Raw genomic sequence first — 27,257 nt, forward strand, 5'->3', positions numbered from 1 at the left:
AAGAACCGGTAGAGGGCTGGGTTCCATATGAAAGGCCTAGTTGGATCCCATGTGTATAGTCCACGGTATAGCCTGAGAGCCCGTGTTTCCCCGGCAGATCTTCTGCCAATCTCCATGAGGTACAAAATCCTCTAAAATTCCACCGGCTCGGCTCCTCAGCGAAAACCTGAATATGCGCTGCACCCGCTGCCTACTTATACTCACGCTGTGATTAGCGGCAGCTGGATGCAATAATCGCATGCCAATGTGCATTGGCTTGTTTAGATACTCTCGTAGGGGATTGGTCTCTCTAAGCGAGATCCCAATTCGTCGGTCACCGACGTGACGTCTCCGTTCCCTTCTTCAGGGAACGAGGGTTACATACGTAACCAAGACGTTCCTTCGACCATGACATGATGCCACCACCATACAAGGAGCCGAAGCGAGCACGGCTGCCTTGGAAGGCTCTGCAGCATGCGCCACCACCTCTGGAGAAGCTTCAGCGGGTGCCATCGCCTGGGGCAGTTCCGAAGGGGCGTACGAAGCCCAAACGCAACACAACGCGATCCCCATCATGGGAAGCGCTTCGGACAGGGGAATTGGTGCAGGAACAGGAGGGTTAAAGTGAGCTGCACGTGCAGACACCAGTGGTGCATCCCTGAAGGATACTGAAGGACTTATCTTGATCATCTGGGTGTGACAGACAGAATGTGACAAGACTCTGGCTGATCAGCTGTGACGTGAAGAGACTCTGGAAGATCAGAGGTGACGTGAAGAGACTCTGGAAGATCAGCGGAGATGTGACTTGACTCAGAAACTGCAGCTGTGACTTGACCTGATTCATGACGATCAACTGTGACTTTACTTGATTCATGAAGATCAGCGGTGACTTGACTCAGGAAAAGCAGCTTTGACTTGACCTGATTCATGACGATCAACTGTTACTTTACTTGATTCATGACGGTCAACTGTGACTTTGCTTGACTCAGAAATAGCAGCTGTGACTTGACTTGATTTATGAATGGCAGTAATGACATGACTGTGATGGCCATTTTGTGAGTGCACTCATGTGCCGCCACCATTTCAGTCATAGATGCGGTGTCGCGATCCTCATCCGCGACACCCACAGTGAATAGTGAGCCAACGGTCAACAAAGCAAAGTCCAAAAAACAACTCAGTGACGAACGCTGACCCTTGCGTCTAAGCTGAGATCGCAGAGGCTGATTAATGCCATAACAAAAAATCTCAGTCAAGATAATGTCCGGTAAATCAGAATAATGAGCGATGGCTAAAAACTCTCTAATAAGGTTCTCCAGTGATTGTGGGCCTTGTTTAAAAGTTAGACATCAACTTTCTTACTATTCCTCAATCTATTCATTATAAACAATATACGTAACAAGAACAAAAATAGTGAAATATAAAAGAATGCCTGTTTTCCGGGTTTTTTTTTTTTTTAAGTGTATAGGGTCGCTATGACTCGAGGTCAAGTCAAGTCAAGTCACCTTTATTTGTATAGTGCTTTTAACAATACAGATTGTGTCAAAGCACTTAACAGTATCAAATTGGAGGATAGAGTGTCAGTAATGTATAAAAATAAGATTAAACACTCAATTTTCAGTTAAGGCATTTCATTATTGAATTCAGAGATGTCATTGTCTAGATCAGTTTAGTTTAAATAGTATCTGCTAAATAAAATTGACGATAATCGCTAGAAATTAAGTGTCCCCAACTAAGCAAGCCAGAGGCGACAGCGGCAAGGAACCAAAACTCCCTCTGTGACAGAATGGAGTAAAAAAAAAACACCTTGGGAGAAACCAGGCTCAGTTGGGGGGGGGGCAGATGTTTATTTATTGTTTACTTATTGTTTTAATTAAAGTTTTAAATGTATTTATTTATATTTTATATTGTTGCAATTTCTAACAATAATAGTATTATGTAGTTAGGTATTTTATTATATTTTTAGTTATACTTTTTAATTTTATTGTATTTAAGTCGAGGTCCTCACTGGGGATATGTCCCCGCGGCTCATCCAGGTGTCCCGGCCTCCGCCGACGATCATGGAGACATCATCTCCCGGCACCGATCCACCATCTGATCCGGACTGAGAAACAGAATAAGAAAGAAAAAGATAAATATTAGCGTTGATGCCATTCTTCTTACGATGTAAGGAGTACATCGTGTTTTATGGGGAGTGTTCCCGGTTCCGGATGATCTAATTAATGCAGCCTAACAATCCTTTAATGGATTTGAATAATAGAAGCATGTTAGTGTGTTATGTGTAAGCCAGGTTAAAGAAATGTGTCTTTAATCTAGATTTAAACTGACAGAGTGCGTCTATCTCCTGAACAACATTAGTTAGATTGTTCTAAATGAGTTTGGGTGCTAAATAGGAAAAGTAAAAAAAAAAAAAAAGTTATAGAAGTGTCATGACCAGGGATGAGGAAGCAAGATAGTGAGTGAATAAGCTTTTAGTAGAAAATCACTGTCAGATAACACAGAGTACAGATGATCAGTGGCGCAGGGACGAAGATGGACAACACAGAGAAATGGTGAGCTGAGGCGGGTCCGTGGGTGCAGAGTGATGTATCCAAACGAGCGACGAGAAACACAGCAACAATCCACGAACTAGACAACGACTCCAGACGGTAGCACGGATCCACAAAGACAACAGGAACAGGATCAGAAGACTTCGTGAAGACATCAACAAACGATCTGACAATGGAGGGGAGAAACAGGTGAGTATTTATAGGTGCGTGAATGAGCTGCAGCTGGCACTGCTAACGAGCCTCAGCTGAGGCGCTGATCAGCTGTGATGGCTCGGTCACGCCCACACACACATCAACACACACGCACATGACAATAACACGGGACGAGAAGGAAGCAATGAATAAGTGAACCGTGACAAGAAGTTTAAGTTTATGAAAATGAAAATGCTTTATGAACAATATTTTATATAAAATATATATTTTAAGTTACATGTTGAACTCTAAACCTGCTAGAAAATCAAAACCATAAATCTAAACAAGCTGTGTTCCAGATTTGAGGTTGACATCTCAAAAAATTAGTTCTCAGTAAGATTTTGTTTGGACGCAGTACCAAATTTTCCCCATTAGATGCCAGCAAAACTCTGCTGTTGCACACAGTGCTTGTACAGGTCCTTTTCAAAAAAAATAGTATATTGTGATAAAGTTCATTATTTTCTGTAATGTACTGATAAACATTAGACTTTCATATATTTTAGATTCATTACAACACAACTGAAGTAGTTCAAGCCTTTTATTGTTTTAATATTGATGATTTTGGCATACAGCTCATGAAAACTCACAATTCCTATCTCAAAAAATTAGCATATCATGAAAAGGTTCTCTAAACGAGCTATTAACCTAATCATCTGAATCAACGAATTAACTCTAAACACCTGCAAAAGATTCCTGAGGCTTTTAAAAACTCCCAGCCTGGTTCATTACTCAAAACCGCAATCATGGGTAAGACTGCCGACCTGACTGCTGTCCAGAAGGCCATCATTGACACCCTCAAGCAAGAGGGTAAGACACAGAAAGAAATTTCTGAACGAATAGGCTGTTCCCAGAGTGCTGTATCAAGGCACCTCAGTGGGAAGTCTGTGGGAAGGAAAAAGTGTGGCAGAAAACGCAGCACAACGAGAAGAGGTGACCGGACCCTGAGGAAGATTGTGGAGAAGGACCGATTCCAGACCTTGGGGGACCTGCGGAAGCAGTGGACTGAGTCTGGAGTAGAAACATCCAGAGCCACCGTGTACAGGCGTGTGCAGGAAATGGACTACAGGTGCCGCATTCCCCAGGTCAAGATACTTTTGAACCAGAAACAGCGGCAGAAGCGCCTGACCTGGGCTACAGAGAAGCAGCACTGGACTGTTGCTCAGTGGTCCAAAGTACTTTTTTCGGATGAAAGCAAATTTAGCATGTCATTCGGAAATCAAGGTGCCAGAGTCTGGAGGAAGACTGGGGAGAGGGAAATGCCAAAATGCCTGAAGTCCAGTGTCAAGTACCCACAGTCAGTGATGCTGGTGTTGGTCCACTGTGTTTTATCAAGGGCAGGGTCAATGCAGCTAGCTATCAGGAGATTTTGGAGCACTTCATGCTTCCATCTGCTGAAAAGCTTTATGGAGATGAAGATTTCATTTTTCAGCACGACCTGGCACCTGCTCACAGTGCCAAAACCACTGGTAAATGGTTTACTGACCATGGTATTACTGTGCTCAATTGGCCTGCCAACTCTCCTGACCTGAACCCCATAGAGAATCTGTGGGATATTGTGAAGAGAAAGTTGAGAGACGCAAGACCCAACACTCTGGATGAGCTTAAGGCCGCTATCGAAGCATCCTGGGCCTCCATAACACCTCAGCAGTGCCACAGGCTGATTGCCTCCATGCCACGCCGCATTGAAGCAGTCATTTCTGCAAAAGGATTCCCGACCAAGTATTGAGTGCATAACTGAACATAATTATTTGAAGGTTGACTTTTTTTGTATTAAAAACACTTTTCTTTTATTGGTCGGATGAAATATGCTAATTTTTTGAGATAGGAATTTTGGGTTTTCATGAGCTGTATGCCAAAATCATCAATATTAAAACAATAAAAGGCTTGAACTACTTCAGTCGTGTTGTAATGAATCTAAAATATATGAAATTCTAATGTTTATCAGTACATTACAGAAAATAATGAACTTTATCACAATATGCTAATTTTTTGAAAAGGACCTGTATTTGTGATTTACAGTAGAGTTTATCTTTCTCAAATATTCCAAGCACACACACTCAATTTTTTATGACACACATACAAACCACACTCTGACATCTATACCAATACACCTACACAATTATAGCTGCATTATTTATCCAATTGGCTCTATAATACGCAGAAGCAGAAAACAGGAATAAAGCGAGTATTTGCTTTATAGACCCTTTTTAGACCAAACCTGAAAAAATGGCACCATCTGGTAAAAAATAGTAAAACAATTAATTTTGAAGCCTTGCCAACAGAATGAAAGCCTATTAACAAAAATTGCATCATTTTACAGTTAAACGGCACTGCGATTAAAAATAGCAGTTTTAATGGGTTTCAATGGGAACATTTTTGTTCTTAAGGTCCTGGGTGTGAGTATTTTTTGTACGGAGGGTAAAATGTATTTTTTGAAGGAAATGAGGGTGAAATATTAAAATTCCAATAAAAATAAACACCTGAGCCAAAATGTATGCAGTTGGCATTAACACAGGCACACTTATAACAAAAAACAAAACTGAAATGGACAAAAATGTCCATAAGGTCGCACAAGGGTTAATGTAATTCTAATCTATTAGATTAAACTATATAGAGCAAATGTATATTAAAATTACTATTTGAATATACTATTTATATTACTAAAGCTGTAGTTCCCAGCATGTTTTGCATGAGGACAGCTGCATACAGAGGATGTTTATGTTGTTTAACTAGCATTTATCATGTTAATACATGCTTTCTTACAGTTTGTTAGTTAGTTTAATTCAGTGATGTAACAAAAAATATATTAAAATAATTAATCCTTTGACGGAAGAATGTAAGACATTTTGAGGCTGCTTAATTAGAACATTCAAAAAGCTTTATTCTATGATGCTGCAGTTAAGTGAACAAATTTATGTTTGAATTAAAGGAATTGATTCATGTGGAACCCATGTACAATTTAAGCCCAACATACTGGCACGGCTTCTCGGGGCACAGGAAAAGACGAGAACGCAGGAGATTCTACAATGGTGAACTTTAAAACAAAGCGCAGAAGCAAAGAACAAAACCTAAATACAACAGCGACTGAAAAGTGAAAGAAACTCAGGGACAGACTTGAATAGGAAACACTGTCGAGAATAATAGATAAACACACCTGACACAAATGAGATACTAATGATTACCATGGGAACTAAGGAGTGGCGGGAATCAGAACAAAAGGACACAGGAACCAATACACATAATACAAAGTCCAAAACAGAACATAAACGTGACGCATACCTTTTCAGTGTTTTTCTGTATTTATTATTTTTTATTTCATTACATTCTAAGACCACAAATAAAATAACAATTAAATTATTACACCCCATTGAACAGTCAATTTCATCACTTGTTTTCTTTGTTGTTTGGAACAATTTCACCCCATGTTTTTAATGAGACTAATATGGTGCATCTTCCATCTGTGCTTTAATTAAAATTAAATAAATAAACGGTTTCTTATTTGTGTTTTTCTATGTTTGTGAAACATGCTCCCAGGTGAGTATTTGCATCAGCATGTTTTCCATGCTAATATAGACATGTTGTTTTAAATTCTCAGTAGGGCTTGAGGGCAAAGGATGTAGGTGCAGTTTTTCCCATCAAGTGTTGCTTTGTATTTTGTTCAGGCTTAAGCAGGATAATATAACATTTAGGTGCAAAAATGCAAAATAATAAACCAAGGCTTGAAGCTAAAATAGCAAATATTTCCACAGCTACTGTAAATTTTCCAGGGGAACTTACATAAGCTGGAATAAATGTGATCCATACAGCACAGAATATGAGCATACTGAATGTAATGGCTTCATTGAAATTATCAGGCAGTGTGCGTGCCAGAAAAGCCAGAATGAAGCACAAGAGAGCCAGAAAGCTAATGTAATTGAGCACAGCCCAGAAACATACAGTAGAACCCAGACTGCACTCAATAATTATCTTTTCTTTATAATATTTCATATTTTTGTAGAGAAATGGGGGAGATATTGTTGGCCAGAGCATACAAATAAGAACCTGTGTAAGTGTTAAGGAAAGAACACAGAGTCGTTGTTGTGCAGGCCCAAAGCATTTCATGACATTACTTCCTGGAAGTGTAGCCTTGAAGGCCATTAACACCACTATTGTTTTCCCCAGAACACATGAGATACAGAGGACAAAAGTGATCCCAAATGCTGTGTGACGCAAGATACAGGACCATTCAGTGGGCCGACCAATGAAAGTAAGTGAACAGAGGAAACACAGAGTCAATGAGAAGAGCAGCAGGAAACTCAGCTCTGAATTGTTGGCTTTTACTATGGGGGTGTCCTTCTTACTGTAAAACAGGATGGCCACCAGCATAGTTAATCATGCTCCAAAGAGTGAGAAAAAAAACTAGAACTATCCCATAACTTCTGTGAATGACAGAAACTCTACAGCCTTTAAGACACATTTATTTTTCTCAGCATTAGACCAGTATTCCTCTGGACACTGTTTGCAGTTAATTGAATCTGGAAAGGAAGTTGTGACCATTATACTTAGAGCCAAAAAAGTAATTTATGAACTCCTTTGATAATAAACTTCATCCTTATCAGTATAAAAAAGAAAACAAAAAGAGCAACTAACTAATTTTATTTGAAAATGTGAGATGGGCTGAATATTACCTGTCTTATTACTGATGTCGCCTTCTGCACACAGTGGTAACAGCAGACAGGTCTTCCTTTCTGTTCAGCCTTCCTAGTGCCTGGAGGACAGCTCTCACTGCACACAGACCTTGGTTTCTACATGGGGAAAAAATAAATAAAAATTAAAAAATACATTATAAAAATAAATACATTACATAATTTATTATTTTGTACAGAATATTACATTCTTTGGACCATAAATGCATAACAGGGGCCTTTGTAAGTTAATTTTATTTGTAAATACTTCTCTTGATCAAACAAATACTTGAAAGGGTTTTAGAAATTGACCACAATGTTAACATTTCTGTTTTTAATGTTGTGCTCAAAATTACGCTACCAGTACTGTCAAACCATACATAATCTCCCGTCTTTATGGCAAAATATATATTTTTTAGGGCCTCAACCACCTAGGGGGAAAAAAAGGGCAGTTTTGACATTGCAGCATTTTATTCCCTTTTTCATCCAATTCTGTTCATCTATCTTTTACCTGCTGTGTTTGTTTTGTCAGACCTTTATCACAGCCTTCTTTTTCTGTGCACTTTAGCCGACTATGCAATGAATGAGCCATAGCATAAACTGCTTTGTAGACATTGCTTGAATATTTGTGGTCAGTCACATCTTCATAGTAATTTTTCAGCGCAAGGAGCTCCTCATATCTGCTGCAACTTAATGACAACAATAACATCTCACACAGAGATTGCACTGTCATAGTGTTTGGGAATATTCAAGAATAATTTAAAATACACAATCACATGAAATCAGATAAAAAAATTAAAATAAAACATTTTAGCAGAGAACGCAGCATCATAGTTGTGTGAACAAATGAGCTGTGTCGTCAGTCAGTCGTTTCCCATCATGCTTTTGAGCACAGTCGGTGGAGAGCAATCCGACACAGCCGCCCCGTCATCCCGAGAGTTTTTTGGCACACTTCAGCATGACATCAGAACAAGGCGGAGTAACTCTGACACTTTTTATTTATTTATTTAAAAATATGTTTATGGTTCACAGTTTAAATAAACAACTTTGTTCAATTTCAGGACCTAAAAATGTAAGCCCCGGAAATACAAGGTATTAAAATGCAAGCACTGTTAATTGCAATGCATCTTTTTTTTTCGATTTGTGGAATTCAGCATGCTTTATGTTTCAAAAACTATTGTCATTATTCTGCTTCCATATATTCTGCAAACCCTTCAGTATTATTTTTTTTTCACTGCAAACCCTAGTGACCCTCCCATTGCATGAAAACTGTTTGGAGTGAAATAAGTCTTTGCAGTTATCCATGGCTCCACAACGATCATTTGGAGTCTGTAATATTCTGAATACTTAGTTGCTCAATAAGTAAGCCCATCTCAATAAATTAAACAAATGCAACAATCACTATTGCAGTGCCTTTTTTTAAAGTGTCTACCATTTTTTTTTAGTTTTTCTGGCTCTGTTCAGTAGAATTTTATGGAGTACTCCACACAAATCCCCTCTTCTTGAGCTGTTTTCAGAAATATGGCTATTCCATTGTTTCCATATTCATTGTCACTGTTCACAGCTCCCACCTAAGACCAGCCTGAGTGCTTGACTACAGATGCAAGTGCTCTGCTCATGTGGTAATCACTAGAAATAGTCCTGAAGAATGAAGGGTAATATTTCCTATTACTGAGACATTCACATGATGCTGAGTGACTTATCTGGAGAGAGAGAGAAAAAAAATGTATGCAAGTATGTATGTGCACACACACACACACACACACAATTTAAAAATGAATGAATGTAAAGAAAAAGTAACAGTAATACAGTCATCACCATGGTAATTATGACAAATATTTATTGTTACTTCTCTTTACCACTGGAATCTTAAAAGGTCCTGTAGTTCTGGACATAATCACTGTGGCAGAAGTCTCAGATTCTCTTATAATAGCATGTAAAGGAGACTGTCAATTGTATCTGTCACCTGGTCCAAATTCCTGACCATTCATCAATCCCATTGTTACAGTCATGGTAGACAGTCTTGAACCACATGTATCAGAAATCATGTAGCCAATCGAAATATTTGGGAGCAAACTTTCACTTCTTTTTATCTCCTCAATGGCAACGATCATAGTTTGAGCCAGCCCAAAATCTCTCAGATTCACACTGTGGAAACATCAACATCAAACCAGTAAATAGCAACTAAATGAAAAAAAAAAAAAAAAAAAAATACAGTAGAACGGTAAATAATATTTATTTTGTCTTCACATATTGGTTATTCTTGAAACAATCTTTTAAATGTTGTGTCGTTTGCTGCAAGCTGATTTGCAGTTAACTAATTAAAACAAATTATTATAGCATGAAAGAGGATGAGGTTTTTATGTAAACTCAAATGAAGGTAATGTTTCTTTTCTGTGGATTGCAAAAATTCCTCCAATAGTTACGTCTCCATCCTTGAAAAATAGCAGGTAATTAGGGTCTCCCATTATTCGGCAAAGAGTGTTTTCCACCTTAATATGAAGGTGATGGAAAAGCAGGAGTGTGTAAAGAAAGAGAAGCATTCCAAAGTTTGAGCTCAAATGCACCAGACAAATGCAAATTATGCAATGCACATTTATAGACATAATTAATATGGATGAATAATTTTGAACGTAGTCAATGACCTCGGGTAAAATAGGGTAAAACGTTAGTCAAGTCAAGCAGGAGTGGATAGATGAATAAAGTAAAAACAGGTTTTGTTTTTTTAAACTATCGTAAAGTAGTCAATTGTGAATATTGGAATAATAAGTTTTTGCTGGGCTCTGATATTTAGATGCCTTTATATAACTTGCCTGTTCTCTATTTTTGTTCAGTGCATATAAAGGTCCATTTAATAAATAAAGTGATTAAGGTCAGTTAATTCCAAATGTTATTTCAATATCTATTGGTCCAGTAAAAGTAGGTAGGCTACACTGGAAAGAGTTGCAACTAGGGTTGCCACCCATCCTGTAAAAAGACCTTATACGTTGTAACAGTCTTGACCTGTCACATTAGTTTCCCTTTGGTATGTAAGGCTACTACCTGACATTAGGGGGAGGTAGTGTGCTTATTGCGCTACCATATCAGTAAGGCAAGGATAGAAGAAGTGAGAGGTGTTTGGGGACCAGCAGCATGGCTTACCACTCTTAGGCTGTGTCCAAACTCAGGGTCTGCATCCTCCTTAGGATCCTTCCTACCCAGTTGAAGGAGGAGGGATCCTCCGACGTCCGCAAAACCCGGAAGTCGGTGTTTGTGAATTTGGACAGCCTACCCTTCTTTCAGTTCCCTCCCTTACCCGTTGCTCATATCCTGTCGCCTAGCAACCGTGACAGCGCCAAGCAAGAAGCGGGAAAATGGACAAACAAAGAGTTATTCTCCTCATTTTAATTCTTTTGGAAGAAATAAAGCAATTAAATAAATTAAATACTTTCTTTGCTCGTTGTCGGAGAGTTTTTTATATCAGACTACAAGACAGTCACATCCAGGTAAGCCATTATAGCCTATTTTTATTTGTTTTTAAGTATTCTACTAATTTCTCCTACAAATTCATTGAGCCGAAGCATAAACTTTACCTTGTTTTGTCAGAGAAACTCCTCTCCCACTCCGCTACCGCTCGCTTCGTCCGCCATTACGCTCTGCCGAAAAGAATTATGGGATAGGTAGGACGGGAAAGGATCCACCACACCCATCCTTCCAATTCGGGGAAAAGGAGGACGTATTTGTGGGCCGCATTTGAAGGATCCTACGAATTTGGACAGCCTTCGTCGCGGCGCTGTGACGTAACATCCTTCAAATGAGTACTCCGAAGGATGCAGACCCTGAATTTGGACACAGCCTTGGAGTCCAGACTGGGAATCTATGGGATTTTCTGCTCAGTCAATAAGGACTCTTTAGTCCTTCCTGATAATATCCAGGAGGATTGTACTTCAAAAGGACTGTTTAACCCCAGGACACCTTACTTCTATTCTCCTCGTTATCTTCTGGGTCGATGTACAAGGACAAAAGTCTTGTTGCTTGATGACAGATTATATCAGATTGGTGCCGGCCATTTCATTTCCAGACTGTTGTGCACTTGAGTACAGCAGAAAGGACTTTGTCATTTCTGCCTATCCAGACAAGAACATTTGCACTACTTTTGTAAATAATATTGTTGATGCGTGACTTTGTCCTTCTATGTTGAAATGCTTTGACTCTGGGTATTATATGTGTGATTTCCTATCAGGTATTGATGATCGTATGTATTCTTTACCTCTTTCTTTTGTGAATAATACTCATTATTGCATCTATTTCTTGTCTTTTTGAGTATTAGTACTAACACAGACCATAGCCGGTGGTTCCCTCCCTAATATAAATTTTGTGGCAATTAGTCTGGGTGTGAATACTAGACGAAGTGTTACAATGTATATTAATACCTATTAATACAGTATTCCAGGAAAATTGTTTCAGGAAGTGAATGTGTCGAATGTGTTGGAGCTGGCTGAAATGCTTGATAAGGGTCTTGATCTTTTTCAATCTTCAGTCGCTGATACCTGCGAGCTGCTGGATCTGGATGCGTTATCGTTAACATCATCCAATCTGGCAGATAGCGTTTTATTAGCTGCCAGCTCACAAGAGAGAATGAGACTGAGGAGGTGAAAGAAGTTTCTGAACACTCCCAGCCAGCCTGCCCCGCATACAAGGAGCTGCTCGAGGTTATGTCCTACAAAGAGACTAGATCTCCCTTGGAGGCGTGAAAGATATGAGATCGCTTGTGGCAGGTTGGACGAGTATTTTTCTGTCTGGCCATACCACTCCAGCTTTTGTGAGCTTTCTGTTTCTTCTGGATCTCCACATTGAGATTGAGAGATCATGGAGGAAACTGTAATTGGCTTGCATTCACCTCTTCAGTCAATCCAATTAAGCAAATGCTGAGGGAATGCATGAGCACTGATATACGATGATGCCTTCCTTTGAGAGATAGCTAGCCAGAATTTATTCAATGGGTGAAACATCATCATTGAAGGATCCAACACTGCCATCTAAACTGATGTGTCACATCTCGCTTGAATGGCAGAGTGTATGTGTCGGCGTGTCCAGCTGGTGGTGCTTTGCATACAGTAGCTGTATTTCAGGGATACCAGGCCGACATGCTAAAGGATTTGGACCAGGGCCACAGTACAAGACTTGGCTACTTTCCCTTTCCCACTTGTCACAGTTTTATGTCTGGATGTCCTGTACAGAGCACATTCAGGGATTTTCAGAGATACCAAATTATTGGATGAACCATGAACGCTCCCTCTCCTTGGTGTTTAAAAATGGCTGACATTAATTTAGTGATCAAGTGTAACACCCTTATGGAAATATAATATTTTGTAATTATCAATTAAATCTGACAATTTTTTTTTTATTTTTTGTCTGACAAATTGTTTGTCATACATCAACATCTCAGGAAAATCAACTGGTGTGAGACCTCTGTGGAACTTAACTTGACTAAGCTGCACATTGGTTATCCGAAGTCATATCAGCAGTACAAATGCTGGTATAGGAGCCTTCTTTGCAAATAAATTTTTGCCAGTTTCATATGAGATGGAAGAAATTGTGGACAGAAGACCCTTAAAGGTTACTGCAAAATTTGATGTTGCAACTTTTGTTTTAGTAAACGTGTATGCTCCAGTTATTGCAATTGAGAGATTATTGTTTTTAGAGACACTGTCAAATATGATCCAAAATTGTGATCTTCTGGTTGCAGGGGATTTCAATTGTACTTCTAATGATATAGATAGAAAACATTTAGAGCCGCATATGGCTTCTAGGTTGTCCTTGATTAGATTGATTGAAACTAGGTGTAGCAGGGTGGTTGAATCCATCTATGGGAATGTCATACACCTGCGCTTAGTTTATTAATTCCCCTCCCCTTTTCATTGGATATATAAGGGATAGGTTATGGCCACTTGCCACGCGTCTTGGTACTGCCCTTGTGACGTCATCCGTAGTTGCCGCAGGTATGTGACTCGTTTGGGGTGAACCGGTGCTTCTCGGGCTGTGCAGGCAGTTGATGTGAATTTCTTTCGTTGTTAGGTTTAGACGGTAAGCTGGTTTCCCCGTCTGCTGTGTGCTGGCTCTCCACTCCTCACAGGTATGAGTAGCCGTTTTTATATAACAAGGAGAAATTGACCGCGGTTGGTTATTTACAATTTGTTTTGTGGCATTAATAGTATGTCACTTATATGTTCCTGACTGAGCTGCTGTATTGCAATATGGTGCGCGACTATGAAGCGGTTTGTGTGCAGTGAGCATCCCGCGGTATGTAGGATTGTAGTTTTGTGTGTTAGTAATTAGTTTTCTCTTTTTAACACATTATCTTTATGCTCGGCAGGTTCCCCTGCATAACTGAGGGTCTCTTGGGCTATTTGTGGGAATTGAGCGTCAACATGGAACTTTGATTATGTATAATTGCGACTATGTCGTTGTTTTGCCTCGACTTTTATTATGGTAGCAATCATTAGCTGCTATGGTTTTGTCGCACGTTGCTATTGAGGATTGTGCCTTCGTCTGACTACCTCCTTTGGCCGCCGCCTGTTAAATTGCATTGGTTTGTAAGCATCTCGTATGTATGTTTAATTTTGGGTAACGTTTTATGTTTGATTATTTGGTTTTCTTTTGTTCATTTTATGTTTTATTGTTTGGTCACTGCAAACCTGAGTGAATTTGGTTTTTCAATGTTAACTTGTTTTCATGTGGTACAGAGAGTCCTAATCTTATGTTAAGTGGTTTAGATTCTTAAATTATTCAATATTATTTTTATTTGATTTATATTCATGTTTTGGGTGTATTGTTTCCTTTTTTGTCTTTGTTGCAGGAGCTGGGGGGGTTTCTGGAGGGTGAAGGCAAAGCTGCCATTCGTGTGGTGTTCACACCTAGTGCTGTGTGTCTTCTGGCATCTAAACTTCACGTGTGCGTTTGGGTAGTTGTAGTGGATTATTTGGGGGGGGTTTGTTTTCCAATTTGGCAGCTGGCCCGCCCCTCCAGATACCTCTGCTCTTGGATAATTTGTTTCCTTTAAATTTGAGTTTGTTATTTACTGTGTGTGCATGAATAGATACCAATTGATGGTGTTCATCATTACTAAAATGCTAATGTAGGAGTTTTTTAACTTTGAATCTTTTTAGTTATGTATTCGACATTTGATTAAAATAAACTTTTTTTCTATTTATACGTATAAATAGTTTTATTTATGTTTCCTCACCCACTCACTCAGAACGAATCTGTGTGCCTTTAGGGCTATTATTTCCCTGGTTTTCCAGGGTGGCGTAGTCGATCATATATTGCCATTTCTGGCGTCTCTAGTTGAGAATGAGGTATCCACCCCTCAATTTTCTCTACTCTCTTGTACCGCAACGCTACATTTTGGCGTAGTCGGCAGGGTCAACAAAAATGCTGACGCTTATCGAGATGCCAGCCCCCAGTCTCAGGGGTGACGGATGGCATGCTGCCAGGAATGGCAGTCCCAACCTCTATACAGCATGCTGAGAAATCAAGGTCAGTCCCTTTGGTTAGTCAAGCCGCTGTAGCTGCCTTGCCGGGGCATTCCTCCGCTGATTTGAGTTTGCTACAAGAGGCCGACCCTGTAATCGGGGAGGTTTTATTGTTTTTCAGGGAGGGTAAGTTCCCTGGGCCCCAAGAGCGTCGGCAGCTTTCTAGGGATGCACTGACTTTACTCCGTCAGTGGGATCGTTTGATGGAGTTACAGGGGGTATTATACCGCCGTATTTTTCGCTCTGATGGTGGCCAAGAGATTTTTCAATTGGTACTACCTTCTGCTTTGCAGGTGGAGGTCTTAACCGGGTTACACCAAGAGCATGGGCACCAGGGTATCGAACGCACCACAGAGTTGGTAACCCTGGCCCCTGATCCCTGGAGGCCTCCAGAGCGCCCACCCCCCCTCCCCATTAGATGGTATGGCGTGAGGACACGCCTTCCGGAGGGGGGCGTAATGTCAGTCCTGTGTCTTGTTTCCCCCTCCTCCCGTGTCTCTATGTTGCCTTCCTGTTCCTGTCATTATGAGTTAATTAGTCCTTAGCCCTGTTTAATTAGTCCACACCTGTTTCCGTTGATTTCCTTGTGTTTATAACCCCTGTATTTCCCTGCCCCTGTGCCCGGTATTGAACGTCATTCTATGTTCGTCTCTCCCCAAGCTCTTTGTCTTGTGTGATTCCAATAAATAAGTCTTATTGAATCTCCGCGCTCCTTGTATCCCGAGAGGGAACGTGACCGGCATCTACGCTAATATTTATTATTCTGTTTCTCAGTCCGTGTCCGGATCAGATGGTGGATCAGTGCCGGGAGATGATGTATGTGGCCCTGATCGTCGGCGGAGGCCAGACACCTGGATGAGCCCCCGGGGACATATCCCCAGTGAAGACCTCAACATAAAATACAATAAAACTTAAAATAACTAAAAATATTATAAAATACCGAACTACATAATACTATTATTGTTAGAAAATTCAACAATATAGAAATATAATACAATTATACATCTAAAAGTTTAATTAAAACAATAAGTACACAATAAATAAACAATAATATCCTGGCCAGAGGAGAACTGGTCCCCCGACTTAGCCTGGTTTCTCCCAAGGTTTTTTTTTTTTTTCTCCATTCTGTCACAGAGGGACTTTTGGTTCCTTGCCGCTGTTGCCTCTGGCTTGCTCAGTTGAGGACACTTAATTTCTAGTGATTATCGTCAATTTGATTTCACAGATACTATTTAAACTAAACTGAGCTAGACAATGACATCTCTGAATTCAATAATGAAATGTCTTTAACTGAAAATTGAGTGTCTAATCTTATTATTATACATTACTGACACTCTATCCTCCGATTTAATACTGTTAAGTGCTTTGACACAATCTGTATTGTTAAAAACGCTATATAAATAAAGGTGACTTGACTTGACTCGTTAAATATACTGCTGTTAAACGATTAATCGCATCCAAAATAAAAGGTTTTGTTTACATAATATATGTACACTCACCTAAAGGATTATTAGGAACACCATACTAATACTGTGTTTGACCCCCTTTCGCCTTCAGAACTGCCTTAATTCTAAGTGGCATTGATTCAACAAGGTGCTGAAAGCATTCTTTAGAAATGTTGGCCCATATTGATAGGATAGCATCTTGCAGTTGATGGAGATTTGTGGGATGCACATCCAGGGCACGAAGCTCCCGTTCCACCACATCCCAAAGATGCTCTATTGGGTTGAGATCTGGTGACTGTGGGGGCCATTTTAGTACAATGAACTCATTGTCATGTTCAAGAAACCAATTTGAAATGATTCGAGCTTTGTGACATGGTGCATTATCCTGCTGGAAGTAGCCATCAGAGGATGGGTACATGGTGGTCATAAAGGGATGGACATGGTCAGAAACAATGCTCAGGTAGGCCGTGGCATATAAACGATGCCCAATTGGCACTAAGGGGCCTAAAGTGTGCCAATAAAACATCCCCCACACCATTACACCACCACCACCAGCCTGCACAGTGGTAACAAGGCATGATGGATCCATGTTCTCATTCTGTTTACGCCAAATTCTGACTCTACCATCTGAATGTCTCAACAGAAATCGAGACTCATCAGACCAGGCAACATTTTTCCAGTCTTCAACCGTCCAATTTTGGTGAGCTCATGCAAATTGTAGCCTCTTTTTCCTATTTGTAGTGGAGGTGAGTGGTACCCGGTTGGGTCTTCTGCTGTTGTAGCCCATTCGCCTCAAGGTTGTGCGTGTTGTGGCTTCACAAATGCTTTGCTGCATACCTCGGTTGTAACGAGTGGTTATTTCAGTCAAAGTTGCTCTTCTATCAGCTTGAATCAGTCGGCCCATTCTCCTCTGACATCTAGCATCAACAAGGCATTTTCGCCCACAGGACTGCCGCATACTGGATGTTTTTCCCTTTTCACACCATTCTTTGTAAACCCTAGAAATGGTTGTGCGTGAAAATCCCAGTAACTGAGCAGATTGTGAAATACTCAGACCGGCCCGTCCGGCACCAACAACCATGCCACGCTCAAAATTGCTTAAATCACCTTTCTTTCCCATTCTGACATTCAGTTTGGAGTTCAGGAGATTGTCTTGACCAGGGCCACACCCCTAAATGCATTGAAGCAACTGCCATGTGATTGGTTGATTAGATAATTGCATTAATGAGAAATTGAACAGGTGTTCCTAATAATCCTTTAGGTGAGTGTATATGTACTGTGTATATTTATTATGTATGTATATTATGTATACACAATCACACAGTATATATTTTGAAAATATTTACATGTATATAACAGATAATATCATTATATTTTTGCGTTTCCCTTATCGAATGTTGTATCCTGTCAGCAATAACCTGTCCATGGGCTTTTTTTTATTTTTATTACTGTCAGTTTGAGTGCTGGCGATGCAGTGTTGCCAGATATTGCTATTAAAAAATGAAAATTAAATAGAAATAAACCAAAATTATTTAAAATCTTTTGCAAATAAGATAAGAAAGATATTGCTGACCCTAAACTACAACTTCCTACTTTATTAACTTTTTAAAATGTCAAATTAATTAGAAAAGAGAAGTATAAAATCACTTATAATAACTGGATCTGGCAACACAGAGGCTGCGCCCGTGTCCTCACCAGTGTTGGGTAATTTACTCAAAAGTAATAGATTACAAGTTACTGATTACTACTTGAAAATTGTAATTTGATTACACATGTATTGATGAACATACAATGCATATTTGAATGCTAAAATCTGTTTTCAGTGTACATACTAAAGTGTGAAAGCTTCTTTTACACTTCTCCAGGGTACAAATTCATTTTTACTTTTCAGTAAAGGAGTGGTTGTATCTCATCAAACGAAGTTTCTCAAATCGCTTGCTGGAAAGTCTTTTACTCTTTGTGGTCAGCACAAGACTCCCTAAAATGAAGAGTCTTTCCACAGGGGCACTTGATGGTGTTGCAGTGTTGTACTTGAGAGAGAGAACTTTAATGTTTGGGAATTTGTTGAGAATGTCTACTTCTAATCCGGAACACTTAAGGTCTCTGCAGAAAAACAAGTGTCCTCATCTTCAAACACAAAAAAGTAATTGTCATTAGAGGTGGAAGGTTTCTGCTCCACAGGATTTGCAATGTGGCCCTCAGAGTGCTGAGCTTGACACTGTGTAATCAGCAGTCACTTCACACTGTTTCTTCTCTCCTCATCTTTAATCCAGCGTATCTTGAACCGGGGTAAAGTGGCAGCCGCCAAAAGTGCATTTTCACTGTCCAAGACAGAGGTGAATCACACTTTTTATGGCCTGGGAGAATAAAATACAAAAGGTAATCCACCAATTAAAAGATTTTTTTCAATATGAAAGATAAAATAATGCACACAGGTGCGACTTGCCCCCTTCTTTACTGGCCATGTTGGGCTAATTATGCAGTAATATTCATTGCTTTCATAAGTTATATTTGGTTATCATTTCTCATTAAACAGTATTTATATATATATATATATATATATATATATATATATATATATATATATATATATATAAAAAAGCATTAAATAAAACCCACCCACACACACACAAATGTAAACTACACAATATCACGACACATTTAAAACAGAATGCAGTGCTTTAGCACATCATCAGGAGGACCTGAGGAATAATGTTAACAATAATGTTTATATTCATGTTACTTCGATTAAAGACAACAAACCTTATTATTATTTTAATTAATTTTTTTTTTAAGATGTACTAGTAAACATTTAAATAAATATTACTGGTGAAGATTAATAAATGCTGTACACAATTTGTTTATTGTTATTTCATTTTAAATAATGTAGTTAATTAATATTATAATCTATATATGAATATTGTATAAATATGTGAACAAAGTGAACAAAAAAAATTATACAATTCCGGAGTGAATACTTACCTGTACAATCGCTTCGGATGTCATCATAGAAAGCCCACTCTGAAGTGGTTTTGAACATGAGAACTTCTAATGTTGGGAGGATGGTGCTGTAATAGCAGTGATCTTCGCCTTGTAAGATATCCAGGGCAGTGGCGAGGGGCTTCAGTACTGCACAATATTCCTTCTAGAAATGATAATCCTTTTCTGTGATGCATTTTATCCCCATTTGATTGCAAAGGGTGTTTAAATCTGTCAGTGCTATTTGAGAGATTAGTGACAGTGCATCGTGGAATGAATTCCATCTCGTTGCTGTGGGGACACTGAGTTTTCTTTTGATTACATCCTCAACTAGCTCCGAGGCCACAGTTGATCGACTGGCTTTAGTCCACAAACCCGAGCACTTGGTGAGAACACTTCTGTAGTTTTGGATTCACTTTTGCTTGTTAGCCATTTTTCTACATCATTATGTGACACTAAATTAAAGCTATGGTCTACGATTTCAAAGATTGTTCATTATTAATAACCTCGTTTAGATGCTGGTTATGGTTCTACAGTACAATCCTAATAATATGAAGAGAAAAAAGAATGAAAAAAATTAATTCACTCTATTGGGTGTACACCCGCAGAGAAATTGACCAATGTAAGCTGTCCGGCTGGACAGCTTACATTGGTTAACTGCTCTCATCCAATCCCCTGCTCCACTCGCGTCTCCACCCACCGCACCCCACCCGCGACATGAAATTTCGCGCGTAAGTAGGCAGCATCAACTCAGCAATGGAGAAAAACCAACAAACAGACAGCAGCAAGCGGCCCCTGCTCACCCCAACAGTCAAGGTTGGAAGAAAGAGAAAGTCAATTGAGGAAGGAGCAGAGATTTAAAAAAATGTGAAGAACGCCGGACTCAAAGCCGAATAAATATAGGGTCCACCATTGCCCGTTGGAGGAAGCTTCAGAGAAACCTTGGACTTAAAACCGACGCTGACACGGCTGACTTTTTGTTGAGCAGGTAAGCATTTATTTATACTTTTATGGTGTGGTGTATTACATAAATAGCTTTTTATCAGTCTGACAACATGATCATGCTACCGGTCGGCATTGGAATGTTAGCCGTTCAGCATCGCCTATCACGGGTCAAAGTAATTATATTTCTTGAAGTGCTTGACTATTTCAGTAGGCCTAACGTTAGCGGTTTTCTGTTCGAGCCGATAGAACATTGCATGTGTTGCTAATCTTGCGTGTGCGTGATCTCAAACGTGTGCCTCTGAGCTATTTTGTTAGGACAATGGTGACATTGCATTGTTGATGAAGCAACTACGTTCAAGTTTCCCGGTGGGAGGGATCAGGTAGCACAGAGGGGAGGGGTGTGCGTGTGGAGGGGCGGGATGAGTTTTTTTTTTTAATTCTGGCTTTCTCGACTGATTTTCAACATCGTAGACTACAGCTTTAAGCGTGTGGGAAGCACAGCTCAAGTGAGGGGGAAGAGTAAATTGTCCATCGGACTCAGAGGAGGAAGCCTGGCCAACATCTGTGAATATCACTTCATCATCATTCAGTTCGTCTTCAGAATCATATTCTGTATCTTCAGCAAGTGAATACATTCTGAAGGCTTTCAGGAAATTTGTCCCATTGTCTGTGACTGTCATTGTGATTTTACCTGACAGTCCAAATGCTGAATACACCTGCTCTATTTCACTTGCAGTCACATCATATGTATGCCTTCCTTTAATTCTCTATGGCTATGGATGCTTTTTCACGTCTAAAAGACGCAGGATTTATCCAGTGGGCTGTCATCGAAAGGAAGCTTTTATTATTATACTAGTCCAATGTCTGCGTTTGTGGAGACATACTCTAAACGCTCAAATGTTTTTTTTTTTTTTTTTTTTTAAGTTAAAGTTCCATATCAGCATAGCATTTATCTAAATACCTTGAAAATGTCTTTCGGTCCTGCAAGGAGCGAAACAACAGTTGACATGGGCAGCATTTCCTCTACGACATAAGCTGCTACGCCTCTCTTCACTTGTTCAGAAGTTACCTTCCCTCCTGATCCTGAACAAAAATCTAATTTAACTTGTTTAGGCTGGGTTGGACCGCTGTCTTTTTGGGCGCAGGTATCCTCCTTGGCGACGAGTTTTGTCGTAGAATGCTTTCTATTAAAGTGCTTGAACAAATTGCTGGTCGAGTTAAAAGTGGTAGAAAGTTATTTAAAGATTGCACACAGTTCGCATTTAACTGCAATATTTTTGTTTTTACGCTCAATGAAATCAAAATAATGTCTGTATTTCCACTTGACGAAGCAACCAGCCTCATCTGCATCCATTTTCGCTCACGTTCTCATGCGATATTAAAGTGCATGCTCATGAACTGACGCTGCCACGCAAAAAGTGATTTTAAAAGGCATATCATTTTTTTAACACTACATTTGTAACGTAAGTAACATAATTATGTTGACTTTAGTAACAAATTCAAATTACACAAATTTAAAATGTAATGCGTTACATTACTGCGTTGCCAGAAAAAAGTAGTTAGAATACAGTAATTGTATACAGTAAGAATACAGTTACTGTGTAACGCGTTATACCAAACTCTGGTCCTCACTCTCAACTCTCTCAAAGAGACTTGTTTACTTCCTCAGCATCTCGCAACAAACATTTTCATACCACGGGCACTAAAATCCTTGCAAACTGCCTAAACTAAATTATATATGTCATGCAGACATTCATATGAAGAGTTTAACAGCAAATTAGTCTTTCAGAGAACAAATTTTATTTTTGAACATGAAACATTTACCGAGGTTCAGACCACGGTGGCCTCATAGCTGGCTACGGGCCTGGCTGCAACATTTGAAAACTGATACTTTGGAATGTTAACATCACATATCAAGCTTCATCGGTATGGTTTTTATATTCAGTCGGTTTGCTCTGTCACTCACTCAGTATGGAGTTCAACTTGAGAAGTGAAGAGCTCGGTTGAAACTACGAATCCTGTGAAACTATGCTTCCACAGAACAGTTCAAACCTGCATAGAAGGAAGTTCAAATGGTATGGTTGCATCAACAAATCCGATTTTATACCAGTTATGCATTTGTTAACACTATCAGGTAAGTCTATCTACATGATAGGGCATAAACTTTTAGCAACACTCCCCGGATATTATGAACCAACACAATACATTATACGCAATACATACCTTAAGCAACTTATTAAAAACAGTGATGGATAAAGTACCTGAAAGCCACACTTAAGTAAAAGTACAGATATCTTACCCAAAAAAAAATTAAAAGTCCAAATACTTTGGTAGAACTTGAAGTCATGGTTTAGAATATTTAAAATATATTTTAAAATGTATTTTAGAATATATTTTAGAATACTTAATTAAAAGTCTTAGAGTATATGATATTTTTGTACTTATATAACGTTATTAAGTATTGAAAGTAAAAGTCTTCAGAATCTTCAGAACTTCAAAAGTTTTTAATCTTTCTCATAATATAAGAGACTGCTGTGAAATTGAGACAATTTTACCAATTGCACGGAGACCTTTAGAACGATAATAAACATGAAGGGGAAAAACAACAAATCCACAAGATATAACATGTGGTATATAAGTATTCTTAGTAAACTTTCAGTGAAGCCTTTTGGGGGAGAAGAGTGAGAGGGGAGAGGGGGAGGCAAAGAGGGCAGAGAGGAGATGGGAGATGGGAGAAGGGAGTAATACATAAACAAGGAGATATTAATTAAATTAATTTGTTACATTTTATATAGCGATTTTCTGGGTACTCAAAGCACTTTACATAGAAGGGGGTAATCTCCTCAACCACCACCAAGATAAGTTTGGTCAGGGTGGTGTCATTTACTATCTTTGGAGATCTCTTCTCCAGATTAGTTTTAATTGTTTTGTTGCACAGCATCTGTTTTGTGTGAGTTCCTGGACTTTAATTTCATTGGGAGATCATTTTGCATCTTACACATTGCATTACTGTGCATGCCCACTTCTGGACTGATCATCTGTGACTGACTGTATTCGTCATCTGACTGCATGAACCGAACCTTGGCATCTTATAAACATGAGCCCCGTCAGACTGGTCGTGGTGGTGGTGGCGGTGTGGCAACAATATATAGTGATATTATCAATGTTACTCAGAAAACAGGATACAGGAGATTTAACTCATTCGAAATACTTCTGCTTAATGTTACACTGTTAGATATGCAAAATAAATCTCTCCTGTCTCTTGCTCTGGCTACTGTGTATAGACCGCCAGGGCCATATACAGATTTCCTAAAAGAATTTGCAGATTTCCTCTCAGATCTGTTGGTTAATGTTGATAAAGTGCTAATTGTCGGAGATTTTAACATTCACGTTGATAATACAAATGATGCGTTAGGACTTGCGTTTACTGACCTAATAAACTCTTTTGGATTCAAGAAAAACGTCACCGGGCCCACTCATCATTTTAATCATACGCTAGATTTAATTATATCGCATGGAATTGATCTTACCGATATAGATATCGTACCTCAAAGTGATGATGTTACTGATCATTTCCTCGTATTACTGATATTAGTTATATGGCTCCGCGTTATCGTCCGGGCAGAACTATTGTTCCAGCCACCAAAGACAGATTCACAAATAACCTGCCTGATTTATCTCAACTGCTCTGTGTACCCATAAATACACATGAACTAGACGAAATGACTAGCAACATGGGCACTATCTTCTCTAATACATTAGAAGCTGTTGCCCCCCTCAAATTGAAAAAGGTTAGAGAAAAACATACTGCGCCATGGTACAACAGTTATACCCATTCTCTCAAGAAAGAACCTCGTAATCTTGAGCGCAAATGGAGAAAAACTAACTTGGAAGTTTTTAGAATTGCGTGGAAAAACAGTATGTCCAGCTATAGACAGGCTCTAAAAGCTGCCAGGGTAGAGCATATCCGCAAACTCATAGATAATAACCAAAACAATCCAAGGTTCTTATTTAGCACAGTGGCTAGATTAACAAATAAACAGACGCCACCCGATCTAAATATTCCCTCACAGTTTAATAGTAATGACTTTATGAATTTCTTTACTGATAAAATAGATAATATCAGAAATACAATATCAAATGTAGATTATACTGCATCTAGTATTTCAGCTTCATTCATCGCACCCAAAGAAAAACTGCAGTGCTTTACAACTATAGGACAGGAAGAGCTAAATAAAATTATCAGTGCATCTAAACCAACATCGTGTTTATTAGATCCTGTACCCACTAAACTACTGAAAGAGTTGTTACCTGTAGCAGAATAACCTCTTCTCAATATTATTAACTTATCGTTATCTTTAGGTCACGTCCCAAAACCATTCAAGCTGGCGGTTATTAAGCCTCTTATTAAGAAACCACAACTAGATTCTAATGAACTGGCAAATTACAGACCCATTTCAAATCTTCCGTTTATGTCTAAAATTTTAGAAAAAGTTGTGTCTGCTCAATTGTGCTCCTTCTTGCAAAAAAATTATCTCTATGAAGAATTTCAGTCAGGTTTCAGCACGAGAGGTGCTGAAATCGCGTTTGGTCTTGTACTCTATCGCATATCTTGTCAGTGTGTGCACTTGCTTGGCCATTTTTAGTTGATAAACAGGAAAGTGGGTTCAAGCGCCAGCAGAAGGCTCTGTTGTGAAATAGTCTTTAAGAGAAGCAGTCTATCAGTGGAAGTTTAAAATCAGCTCGTAAGTGTATTTACTTGTCTCAATGTTTAGCGCATTTGCCGTTGCTAGGAAACGCTTATTTTGTTTACTGTGAGAGGTGTTGAAATCGCATTTGGTCTCGTACTGTATCGTGTATCTTGTCAGTGTGTGCACTTGCTTGGCCATTTTTAGTTGATAAACAGGAAAGTGGGTTCAAGCGCCAGCAGAAGGCAGTGTTATGAAATAGTCTTTAAGAGAAGCAGTCTATCAGCGGAAGTTTAAAATCAGCTCGTAAGTGTATTTACTTGTCTCAGTGTTTAGTGCATTTGCCGTTGCTAGGAAACGCTTATTTTGTTTACTGTGTTGAGAGGTGCTGAAATCGCATTTGGTTTCGTACTGTATCGCGTATCTTGTCAGTGTGTGCACTTGCTTGGTCATTTTTAGTTGATAAACAGGAAAGTGGGTTTAGCTGAATTTAAATGGTGATTTGTTGGATTGGTATAAAAAACGTTATTATACCGCGGCAGCGGTCGCGGCAGTCGTCGTGTGAAGCCCTCTTAGTGTGAAGACCGAAGAGTGTAAAGACCATCAACTCTACCGTGCGACTCCACCGGGCAGGGACACCGGCAAGGGATAGAAGTATCGCTTTTTATTTTTGAGTTATTTTCTTAAATATGTGGGTATATAGTATTTATAGAGTTGTAACTTTTAGGTTTAGTTACTTTTTCTTATTTGTAAGTCGCTTTGGACAAAAGCGTCTGCTAAGTGACAAAAGTAAAAGTAAGGTTTCAAGCCTCACCATAGTACAGAAACTGCACTTGTTAAAATTACAAATTACTTACTTCTTGCTTCAGATCAAGGCTGCATCTCATTGCTAGTATTACTTGATCTTAGTGCTGCGTTCGACACTATAGACCATGACATACTCATAGATCGATTACAAAACTATACTGGTATTCAAGGGCAGGCTTTAAGATGGTTTAGATCCTACCTGTCCGATCGTTACCACTTTGTTCATTTAAAAGGAGAGCCATCACAATTATCACCAGTAAAGTATGGAGTACCACAAGGATCTGTCCTAGGTCCTCTGCTATTTTCAATATACATGTTGCCCCTTGGTAATATTATTGGAAAATACGGGATTAGTTTTCATTGTTATGCTGATGATACTCAACTATACATCTCAACAAGACCAGATGAAACTTCTAAACTATCTAAGCTAATAGACTGTGTAAAAAATTTAAAAGATTGGATGACCAATAATTTCCTCCTATTACATTCAGAGAAGACAGAGATATTACTTATTGGACCAAAAAACAGTACACAGAATCTCTTGGATTACAATTTGCAACTAGACAGATGCACTGTTACGTCCTCTATAGTACAAAATCTGGGTGTTATAATAGACAGCAACTTGTCCTTTGAAAATCATATTTCCCATGTTACAAAAACAGCATTCTTCCATCTTAGAAACATTGCCAAGCTTCGAAACATGCTACCTGTTTCTGATGCAGAAAAGCTAGTTCATGCATTCATGACCTCTAGACTGGACTATTGTAATGCACTGCTAGGTGGTTGTCCTGCATCTTCAATAAACAAGCTACAGATAGTCCAAAATGCAGCGGCTAGAGTTCTTACCAGGTCAAGAAAATATGATCATATTATCCCAATTTTACAGTCTCTGCACTGGCAAGGCAAGGCAAGTTTATTTATATAGCACATTTCATACACAGTGGTAATTCAAAGTGCTTTACATAAAAGAAAGTGAAATAGACATTAAAATCAATAAAAACATGGAAATAAAAATAATAAAAACAAGGAATTTTAAAATTATATAGAAAATGATTTAAAATAAATTTAAAGAAAATTATTATACATAAAATGTATTGCAGTCAGTTCGGACATATAGCACAGTGCTCATTCAACAAATGCACAGTTAAACAGATGAGTTTTGAGTCTTGATTTAAATGTGGCTAATGTTTTAGCACATCTGATCTCTTCTGGAAGCTGGTTCCAACTGCGGGCCGCATAATAGCTACCTATTCAGTTCCGTATCATTTACAAAATATTATTACTTGCCTATAAGGCCCTAAATGGTTTAGCTCCTGCGTATCTAACTTGTCTACTATCACGCTACAATCCAACCCGCTCCCTAATGTCTCAAAACTCTGGACTTTTGGTAGTACCTAGGATAGCAAAGTCCACTAAAGGAGGTAGAGCTAGAGATAACGTTCGGGGTTCAGACACACTCTCTCTGTTTAAATCTAGATTAAAGACGCATCTCTATAGA

The 27,257-nt window shown here is 39.0% G+C and overlaps 2 pseudogenes across 2 annotated transcripts; both read right to left on the reverse strand.

Moving 5' to 3' along the window:
• Positions 1-6,308: 6,308 nt before the first annotated feature.
• Positions 6,309-7,973, reverse strand: LOC306842991 (extracellular calcium-sensing receptor-like; annotated as a pseudogene). The gene is made up of 3 exons: positions 7,893-7,973; positions 7,385-7,501; positions 6,309-7,231 (listed from the first exon to the last, which is right to left on the reverse strand). The product of its transcript is annotated as an extracellular calcium-sensing receptor-like (transcript).
• A 575-nt stretch (positions 7,974-8,548) lies between these two features.
• LOC306842992 (vomeronasal type-2 receptor 1-like) lies at positions 8,549-9,924 on the reverse strand (annotated as a pseudogene). The gene is made up of 3 exons: positions 9,710-9,924; positions 9,241-9,529; positions 8,549-9,084 (listed from the first exon to the last, which is right to left on the reverse strand). The product of its transcript is annotated as a vomeronasal type-2 receptor 1-like (transcript).
• Positions 9,925-27,257: the final 17,333 nt, after the last annotated feature.

Source organism: Barbus barbus (assembly GCF_936440315.1).
Source record: "Barbus barbus genome assembly, chromosome: 23".
In the NCBI taxonomy this organism is placed as follows: Eukaryota; Metazoa; Chordata; class Actinopteri; order Cypriniformes; family Cyprinidae; genus Barbus; species Barbus barbus.